The following is an 11124-nucleotide window of genomic DNA, read 5'->3' on the forward strand; positions in this document are numbered from 1 at the left end:
CTAAAAAATATTCTAAAATCCTAAAATAACCTTTATCCTAATCTGATTAATTGAAAATAAAGTTCTAATACAAAATAGGAAAGTGGTGTTTCCAGCTATAATTTGCGTCCAACAGGTCTTCAAAACTTCCAATAATAACCTACCTATTTGACTGGACAAGGCGGAATGTTCCAAAACGTTAGCAGTGCAGGTGCGTCAACTGCAAGCCCGATTACAACTTTGATGCTGCGAGTATCTCTCCAAACTCAGAAAGTTGTAGATCTCTTTCTTAGTGTTCCACAGTATTTTGAATCATCTCAATCGGAGCTCGGATGAGAGAGTTATGCCCAGATTACGAAGCAATGTCAAAACCATCCGAATTCACCTAATTAGTTCAGTTTTGCATTTAACGCGTCCATTTGTATCCTAAATCAAAATAGAATAATACTGAGTACATTTAGGCAACAAATAAGTATAAAAGACTAGACATTAAGGGAGGTAAATATGACATTTTGCACTCTCATCAAATTCCCCCACACTTAACTTTTGCTCGTCCTCGGGCAAACTAATTCAAGCAAACACTACACTCAAGTCATATCAAGAACACCATCATGATGGATAAGCAACAATATTAATCCATGCATATTCATACCTAACTTAGGAAGCAACAAAATAAAATAAAGTAGAGTTAATGACATTCATCTCTCTTCATCATTTTCCACAATTACAATGCAAATAAGGAAACTAATCACAACCAATTCATGTACAACTCACCTCTCAACTTTTTCCTCAACTGTTTCTCTTCACTACTACAAACTGGGTAGCAAACTAGGGATATATTTTTTTCTTTCTATTTTTTTTTTTTTAATCTGTTTTGAAAAAGAATGGGTGCATTTTATGCTCCATCTCATTTTATGGTTGTGTTTATGAGCGAGTGCGTTTTACACTCCATCTCGACCCATCACATACCTTTTTTTTCTTTTCTTCTTTCTTTTTTCCTATTTGCTTAAACCCAAATTTAGGACTAGCTTAAGAGACAATTTTTCTTTTTTTAAGTGTTGTTATACACTCCTCAATCATGCTTCGTCACCAAGTTCACACAACTTCTCAAGACATATTGTTTCAAAACTACAAAGATTCAAATATGATTAACTCTATTTTACGAAATATTACTAACATCCTAAGTCAAGGAATATGCTCAACAACAAAGTCAAGTTACTATTTCATGCATCACTAGACGTTCAAAGACATTACTTAAAGCATAAACCTTCCTAACTATTTGTTTTTTTTCTTTCTTTTTTTTCAAAAAAAAAAAAAAAAACAGATTAAAACACAACCTAAATCCCCTCCCCCATACTTAAAACTGACATTGTCCCCAATGTAAGATGAAATGCAAAGAAATGGCAAAAATAACCAAAATTTAAATGCGAGAATAAGAAAACAAACTCCCTTTGGGTTGCCCCCCAAGCGGCGCCTTTGTTTATTGTCGTTGGCTTGACTCAAGGTTGTCCTCTTCAATCAATATAACTCAGAGCCTCAAGGTCCAATGTTGCCACATTTTCTACTTGGAAACCTTCATAGAAAGTCTTACGTCTATGGCCATTCACCTTGAATACTTTGGAAGTTGCTAAACTTTGAATTTCAACTGCACCATGAGGAAATACATTAGTAACAACAAAAGGTCCAATCCAACGAGAACACAACTTACCCGGAAACAAACGAAGACGTGAATGGTATAGAAGGACTTTTTGACCAACTTTAAACTCCTTCCTAGAGATCATCTTGTCATGAAAAGGCTTCATCTTTTCCTTGTAAATCCTTGCACTCTCATAGGCATCATTGCGAATTTCCTCTAACTCTTGTAGTTGCAACTTCTTGTGTTCTCCACTTTCATCCATGTTCATGTTGAAACTCTTGATTGCCCAATAAGTAGGGCAGCAAAAAACCGGTTAACCGAATCGAATACATGCTTTTTGTAACCGAACCAGTTTGTCGGTTCAAACCATATTGCAAACTGAAACCGATCCGAATTTTGGCATAAACCGGTTTGCAAACCGATCCGGATTTTTAGTTTGCAATCCGGTTAACCGGTTTGCGAATCGGTTTTATTAATAAATTTTTGAGCATGGGATCATTTCGTCTCAGAATTATTTTCATGGTGGATTTGCTAAACTAAGCATCATGATAACACGATGATTCTTGATGGCGTGGAGAGTGGAGAGATCTTTAGTGTTGAAATCCTGTTGCTCAATTATCCAAGTCATCAATGGCGACTATTGCCTCTCCTTGCAAAGATGTAAGCATCTCGATAACTTGTATTGTGAAAATTAAATTTTATTGTAACTTTGGGATTAAACTTTTCTCCCTTCTCTTCCCTTACATTTATAGTATCTGGTATGAACTGAGTATATTTATTACTGGATTTGCCAGTGAAAGAGAAGAAATGGAGAAGACGAAAAAGAAAAAGAAAACAGAAAAGTGAAAGGAGAAGAAGACGAAAAAGAAAGGAAAAGTGGAGAAGGAGACAAAGAGAAGAAGATGAAAAAGAAAGAGAAATTGTTGAAGGAGAGGAAGAGAAGAAGACGAAAATGTGAAGAAAAACTGAAAAAAGAAAGAGAAAGCAGTGAAAGGAGAAGAAGAAAGAGAAAATAATGTAAGGCGAAGAAGACGACAAAAAAACTATTTGCGTGGAGAAGCAAACCCAAGAAAATGCGCAGAGAAGCAGACTGCAGTCTACAGTTCTGCGTACCTAATACCCGAAAAAAGTGGGGGAAAAAATAAGTGATTTTTTTATTTTTTTCAAAACCGGTTTCGGTTAACCGGTTTAATATTATCCTTAAACCATTAACCGAACCGAAAATTCGGTTTAATTATTTTTAAAAACAGAAACCAAATCGATTAATCTGAAAATCGGTTTTTCGGTTCAGTTTTGGTCCGGTTTTTCGGTTCGGTTCGGTTTTCGATTTTTTTTTTTTTTGCAGCCCTACCAATAAGCCTTGTGTTCTAACTCAACTGGAAGATGGCATGCTTTTCCAAACACCAACCGGAAAGGTGACATACCAATGGGCATCTTATATGCAGTCCTATACGCCCACAAAGCATCATCCAAACGCAAACTCTAATATTTTCTACTTGGATTGACCGTCTTTTCAATGATGGACTTGATCTCTCGATTTGACACTTCCGCTTGTCCACTAGTTTGCGGATGATAGGCAATAGACACCTTGTGGGTCACATGATACTTTCTCAACAAAGCCTCCACAGTTCGATTGCAAAAGTGAGTGCCTCGATCACTTATTAAGCTCTTGGAATTCCAAACCTGGAGAATATGTTAGACTTGATAAAATCTGCAACAACTTTAGAATCATCAGTCCTGGTAGCTTTAGCTTCTACCCATTTCGAAACATAATCAACAACAAGCAAAATATAAACATAACCAAAAGATACAGGGAACGGTCCCATGAAATCGATGCCCCAAACATCAAAAATTTCGCAAAATAGTATGGGGGTTTGTGGCATCTCATTCCTTTGGGATATATTACCTGTCTTTTGACAATTATCGCATGACTTACAAAAAGAATATGAATTTGGAAATAAAGACGGCCAATAGAAACCACAATCTAGCACTTTTCTTGCTATCCTCTTAGCTCCAAAGTGACCTCCACATGCATAAGAATGACAAAAGGTGAGAATGGAAATAATTTCATTTTCATGAACACACCTTCTTATTACTTGATTTGCACAATGCTTCCATAAGTAGGGGTCATCCCACACATAGTATTTGGCATCACTCTTGATCTTATCTCTTTGAGCCCTAGACAAACCAGGAGGTAAGATGTTAGTAACCAAATAATTTACAAGATTTGCATACCAGGGTAATGTCACACTCGTGGAGAACAATTGCTTGTCAGGGAACGTTTCTTGCAAATTAAGTTCATCCTCCACATGAGCTAGACGACTCAAATGATCTGCGACACGATTTTCTGTCCCTCTTTTGTCTTTGATCTCCAAATCAAATTCACTCAAGAGAAGTATCCATCTTATTAATCTCGGTTTTGCCTCTTTCTTCGTCATTAAGTAACGCAAAGCTATATGATCAGAAAAAACAATGATTTTAGTACCAAGGAAATAAGATCAAAATTTTTCTAAAGAAAAAACAACAGCTAAAAGTTCTTTCTCAGTGGTGGAATAATTTCTCTAGGCATCATTCAAAATCCTGGAAGCATAATAAATGGCATGAGATGCTTTTCCAATCCTTTGTCCCAAAACAGCACCTACTGCATAATCACTTGTGTCGTACATTATCTCGAAAGAAATGTTCTAGTTATGAGGCTAGATAATTGGGGCAGAAATCAACAGTTCCTTCAGCTTATCAAACGCCTCTTTACATGCCTCATCGAGCTCAAAAGTCACATCCTTTTGTAGCAACTTACATAGGGGTAAGGCTATTTTGGAGAAGTCTTTGATGAATCTTCGGTAAAAACCTGCATGTCCAAGAAAAGAACGAACTTCCCGCACACTAGTGGGATAAGGTAAAGATTGAATAATGTCAACTTTGGCTTTATCTACCTCAATTCCCCTAGATGAAACAACATGACCCAAAACTATACCTTGGTCTACCATAAAATGACATTTTTCATAATTTAATACAAGGTTAGTTTCTATGCATCTTTGAAGAACAAGTGTAAGGTTATGCAAACAATAATCAAAGGAGTCTCCATAAACTGTGAAATCATCCATAAAAACTTATATGATATGCTCAACATAATCTGAAAATATGCTAACCATACACCTCTGGAAAGTGGCTAGGGCGTTGCAAAGGCCAAAGGGCATGCGGCAATGTGCAAAAGTTTCAAATGGGCATGTAAAAGTCGTCTTCTCTTGATCCTCCGAAGCAATCGCAATCTGAAAATAACCTGAATAAACACCGAGGAAACAATAGTAAGAATTACCAATTAACCTTTCAAGCATTTGATCAATAAAAGTAAAGGAAAGTGGTCATTTCGGGTTACAACATTTAATTTTCTATAATCTATACAAACCCACCACCCATTCTGAACAGGGGTAGGAACTAACTCATCATTCTGATTTTTCACAATAGTTATTCCGGTCTTTTTAGGAACCACTTGAACAGGGCTAACCCAATTGCTATCTGAAATAGGATAAATCACTCCAACTTCAAGAAGTTTGAGGATCTCCTTTTTCACAATATCCATCATGGGCGGGTTCAATCTTCTTTGCGGTTGATGGAAAGGTTTTGCTCATTCTTCAAGCAAGATACGATGCATGCATGTAGACGGGCTAATTCCTTTAACATTTGCAATTTTCCAACCAATAGCCGTCTTATGCTCCTTAAGGACCTGCACAAGCTTTTCTTCTCGTGATGCACTAAGTTTGCTGAAGATGATCATCGGTAATATTCCTTTGTCTCCAAGGAACACGTACTTGAGGTAACTAGGGAGAGGCTTCAAATCTGGAATGGGGGCCTGCAAAACAGAGGGCAAAGGCCTCTCATTAGAAATTGGTAATGCAATATAAGGAACGTTACCTGACTGCTGCTGTAACTTTGGAAAATCATTTAATGCTACAACAGTCTCCTGCAAATCAGTACTCAAGGCAAACTCCTGATTCTCCTCCTCAAGATGCTTACTAATGGCAACTTCCAATCCATCTTCTCCATCAAGTTCAAAAACTTCGTGTGCTAAAAAATCAATCACATCAATAGAATAAACAGGATTATCATCATCATCAGGATATTTCATGGCATCATAAATATTAAACTTAATGATCTGACCATCAAATTCCATGGTAAGTATGCCACTATGAACATCTATCTTAGTCTTGGATGTTTTTAAGAAAGGTCTTCATCAAAATAGGAGCAGTTTGATCATCATTTTCCATATCAAGCACATAGAAATCAGTAGGGAAAACTAAGTCATTAACTTGTACCAAAATATCCTCAACTACACCCTTAGGATAGGCATTAAATCTATCAGCTAATTGAATCATAACACCAGTTTTATTCAAAGGTCCAAGTTTCAAAGAAGCATATATGGAATATGGCATGACATTTATAGAAGCTCCTAAATCTATCATAGCCTTCTCAAACATAGTGTTACCTATCGTACAAGGGATAGTAAACATACCTGGATCTTTGCGCTTCGCTGGGAGTTTTCTCTGAATCACTGCAGAAACATTATCTCCTACTCTCACCTTTTCACACCCCTTAAGTTTCTGTTTCCTCTTAATTGCACACAATTCTTTCAAGAATTTAGCATAACGAGTACTTGTTAAATCTAAAAGTGTAATATTTACCTCGCATCTACGAAAAGTCTCATATAAATCTCTGTTTTGCTCATCTTTTCTAGATTCTGCTAAAGCTTGAGGAAAAGGAGGTACCGATTTATAATCGGACAGAGGCGGAAACTTACTCTTAGGAAAACCATCGTCGTTGGGAACGTTCCTGTCTACAACGATGTTTTTCTCCTTTTCTTCCTTCGACGATGTAAAGGCTGCCTTTACTGGAATCTCAAACTCTTTACCACTTCTTAAAACAATCGCACTTGCATTTTCTCTTGGATTTACCACAGTTTGAGAGGGTAATTTCCCCGAACTTTGCGCCTCCAGCTTACTTATTGCGGTTGCCATCTGGCCCATCTGCTTCTCCAAACTTTGAACACTGGCCCTCATCTCCTGTTGAAATTGCAAAGTATCAGTGGCAAGAGCCTTGACAATATCTTCTAAAGACATACCAGAATTAGAAGTTTGGCCCGGTTGTTGTCTAGGGGGATATGGCTGCTTATATTGATGGTAACTTGAGCGGTTTTGAGTCACCGGCTGATTCACTTGTGGATTCCCATAGCTACGATTGGGGTGATCCCTCTATCCCAAGTTATACGTGCTCGAATAGGGATCATACTTCCTTTGCGGTTGTCCAGGAAAGCCACCTGCTGCATACACTTGCTCAGTGGGCTTCTTTTGAAGAGTTGGGCACATATCGATTGGATGCCCTACTATCGAACAAATCCCGCAAGCCTTCACTGCTTGCATATTACCTACAGCCATTTGACGAACAAGAGAAGTTAGACTTGAGATTTGTTGTTCAAGGGAGGAAATATTTACTTCATTATCACGCCTAGCAGGAAGGTCAAGCCTAGTGCCAAATTGTTGAGAATTGGCCGCCATATTTGCAATCAAGTTTCTCGCTTTCTTTTGATTTTTATTCACTAAATTTTTTTTATTTTTATTATTTTTTATTTTTTTATTATTTTTTTTTTTTTTTTCTTTTATTTACTTGATATTTTGCTTCTTTTTTTTTTTTTTTTTTTTTCTGCTTTTTTATAATTTTTTTTAATGTTTCTATTTTTTTTTTATTTATTTTTCATTGTTTTTTTTTATTTTATTTATTTTTTTTCTTATTTTTTCTTTTCTTTAATTTTTTATTTTTTTCTTTTAATTTTTCCTTTTTTTTGTTGAACCTGTCTTCACTGTCACAAAATTAAACCTAAATACCTTAGTTAGCTGTAAGCATGTTTGAATCCACATGGATCAAGACTAACAATCTAATGTATTTTTAGTATCGGAAATGAAATTGGCAATTGATTAATGAAACTAAATAAACTAAATGCAAATAATGAAATAGTGAAATTAAAACTAATAAAGACTTTATAATAAAAATGTTGCCGTTACGGTTTTAGTTCGACACGAGACTAACTCACACAATTCTTCTCCACCCTCTACGATCCGCTAAACCTACAAGGCAAGGTAAATCAATGAAATGGCTTCCCGACACTCTAGGTATAATCTATCTATCTCACCCGATCACTCAAGTTCGATTCGTTAAAGACTATTATTGAACGCCGATAAACGCTATAAGGCAATACCACTAGTTGGTACGCGATTAACAAATATAATTTGTCAACACGTATAATCCAATCAACCAACTTCACAATAAACGCAACAATAGTAGAAATTATATTAAATCCAAACACAACTCAATTACAATCGATGCGAAGTAATGAAAAGCAATATTCATCATTCAATTATTTCAAACCAGTGTTTATCATTCAGCAAGTTCTATGAAAACATTAAATCATAATGGACAACAATATTCATCACAAGTTATGCTCAAATCATATTAAAGTATCGAATCAAACATGAAATGAAAAAAAATATAATCTAAAGCACAATACTACCAAATGTCCTATAATCGGGCTCATCCAACTAGTCGAGAGCTGATGAGGAGAGTCGTGGAGTCAATCTCGATCTCCCCTATGCCGTAACAGACAACCAGGAACTTAGCCGCTCATGGTGGTGATGATGGAGGCCGAAACGGTGGAAACGAAGCTGACCATGGCCGAGAGGAGGTAACCGACAGCGATATGATGCAGAGAAGGGGCGAAAACAACCCACGGACAGCCCGTAATACGAACAGCCGCACTCGCCAGAAAACGTTAATTTTCCAGCGGGTCTTTCAAAAAACGGTGGCAGAAATGAGATCCGAAGGTACCGATGGAAAGCTCTGGTAATGGGGAGTTTAGATCAGGTTCTGGGGAGATGAGAAGTCACCAGAAATGAGCAGGATCTGGGCTGAAAGATGAAGAGGCGCGGACTCTAGCAGTTTTTGCGGCAGCTGAAGCTTGGAAATGCTAGATCCGGCCGTGGGGAAGGGACATCGACTCTTGGGGAGCTGAAACGTCACCGGAAAACGGCCAAATCTGGTTGGGAGACGAAACATCACGGTAGGAAGATGAAGCTCACGGTGGCGTGCGTGTTTCACAGTGGTGATGAAGGGATGATGGTGACCGGAGCAAGGGGAAGCTGAAACGTCACCGGAAAAGGAGATGAAGGGTCACCAGAGCTTGATCAGAGAAGGTGAAGAGTTCATCTCGTTCCATGTGGTTATAGTCCCGAAGGGTAGATAATAAAGTCAATCCTTAGCCGAATCCTTCAAAGAAAACGGGAAGGCTCTTAATTTAATTTGCTCTTCAGTCACCCCCATAGGTTTCATATCCTTAGCCGAATCCTTCAAAGAAAACGGGAAGACTCTTAATTTAATTTGCTCTTCAGTCACCCCCGTAGGTTTCATACTCGTGCAAACCACATGAAGCTCCTTTAGATGCTTGTGAGGATCTTCACCTGCAAGGCCATGAAAAGTGGGTAAGAGATGTGTTAGTACAGATTTTAATTCAAAGGTAGTAGTAGCATCTAAAATAGGGAACGTTATGCATAAAGGTGCTTGATTCAAATCAGGGGCAACAAGCTCTTTCAAAGTTTGATTTCCAGCCATGACTTCCTCTTCTTGTAAATCAGAGTTGCTAGCAAATCAGGAATCAAAAGCCAAATTGTTTTCCTTAGGATTTCTCTGAGCTTCCCTCCTTAACCTGCGCAAAGTGTTCTCTAATTCTGGGTCGAATGTTAAATCACCAAGATGAGAGGACTTGGTCATAAAACAAAAAATCCCATAAAAGAAATAGGAAAAATAAATGACCAATAATGAAAACCGACTAGAAAATAAAAAAATTATTATTTTTTTTATGACCAAAAACACAAAACTGGTCAAAAACCCTATCAAACGTTGTTTTTTGGCCTCGAGAGAGTGGGGCTAGTGAATCCTAAACGGATTTAGGGTTTAGGGTTTAACTAGTCCTGTGCATCGTTTTCTTCGAAACGGGTATTCGCACCGCTCCTAATTCCACCAAAAATCCTATCGTGAACAGTACTGCCAAAAATTTTTTTTCTAGAAAATTAAAAAAAAAAATAACAAGAACTAAATAAAAATCAAGTAGAATCACTCCCCGGCAGTGGTGCCAAAATCTGGTGTGCTGTCGTAGGCAACCAAGATTAAAACCTAAAAACACATGTAGTAGTGTGAGTAAGGATCGTTCTCACGGAGAGTGTCTAGCCGAGTTTTATGTTACGGGGACAAGGCTAGGGGGGTGAGTTTGGGGGAGGGGGGGTGGTGTTTGAGTAAAACAGAAACACTTTTAGGAAAAAACAATTCAAGTTAAATAATTGAAATCAATCAAAATAATGAAACTTGGTCTAAGTCAACATCCACCATCGGAATCTTACAACTAATCAATGATGCAAACATAAATCAATTCATACCTTGAGTATTCACCGTTGGAACTATTTTCCTATCTCTCCTTAGTTGTAATTAATTAAGAAACAAGCGATCTAATTAATCTTACTACTAGACAACCCTAGACAAGTGCTAAAGGTTTAATCTAGTGGCAGCCTTAAGGGCTAGAGAAATTGATGAAGCTGAACAACACAAACACAAGCAGTTGTATTTAATTTAGTTGAATGTTCTTCTTAAGATTTAATGATTCCTGATGCAGCAAATTCTTAAACCTTAATTACTCACAAGTTAGATGGATCAAACAATTATGGATTTGATATCTAACTTAGCAGTAGATTGCAACGAATAATATACTAGTAGGCCTCCTAGTAATTAAATGAAACAATTATGAAAATAGGCATAGAAGAACATCTAATACTCAAAACATAAATTGAACACTAAAAAAAACAAATTAGATCTCACAATTTTATTGATTTCGAGGCCTTCGTTTCCTTCAACCAAGATATGAAAGTTTTAGCCGCTCATGGTCATAATCAAAACTCAAAAGAGAAAATTACAACAGAGAGAAAAGAGAGGCGTGTGTGTGTTCCCCCAAATCTGATCTCCCTCTTCTTTTAAAATTATCCAATTCAAATCTTTTAATTCTACTAAATCTCCTAAAAATATTCTAAAATCCTAAAATAACCTTTATCCTAATCTGATTAATTGAAAATAAAGTTTTAATACAAAACAGGAAAGTGGTGTTTCCAGCTGTAATTTGCATCCAACAAGTCTTCAAAACTTCAAATAATAACCCTTCCTATTTGACTGGACAAGGCAGAATGTTTCAGAACGTTAGCAGTGCAGGTTTGTCAATTTCATGCCTGATTTCAACCTTGATGCAGCAAGTATCTCTCCAAACTCAAAACATAAAAGTTGTAGATCTCTTTCTTAGGGTTCCACAGTATTTTGAATCATCTCAATCGGAGCTCGGATGAGAGAGTTATGCCCAGATTACGAAGCAATGTCAAAACCATCTGAATTCACCTAATTAGTTCCGTTTTGCATTTAACGCCCCCATT

General features: G+C 37.1%; 1 pseudogene; it reads right to left on the reverse strand.

The window, feature by feature from the left end:
- Positions 1 to 1493: 1493 nt before the first annotated feature.
- On the reverse strand, positions 1494 to 4602 carry LOC116132481 (annotated as a pseudogene).
- Positions 4603 to 11124: the final 6522 nt, after the last annotated feature.

The sequence above is a fragment of the Pistacia vera genome, unplaced genomic scaffold (assembly GCF_008641045.1).
Source record: "Pistacia vera cultivar Batoury unplaced genomic scaffold, PisVer_v2 Contig1072, whole genome shotgun sequence".
In the NCBI taxonomy this organism is placed as follows: Eukaryota; Viridiplantae; Streptophyta; class Magnoliopsida; order Sapindales; family Anacardiaceae; genus Pistacia; species Pistacia vera.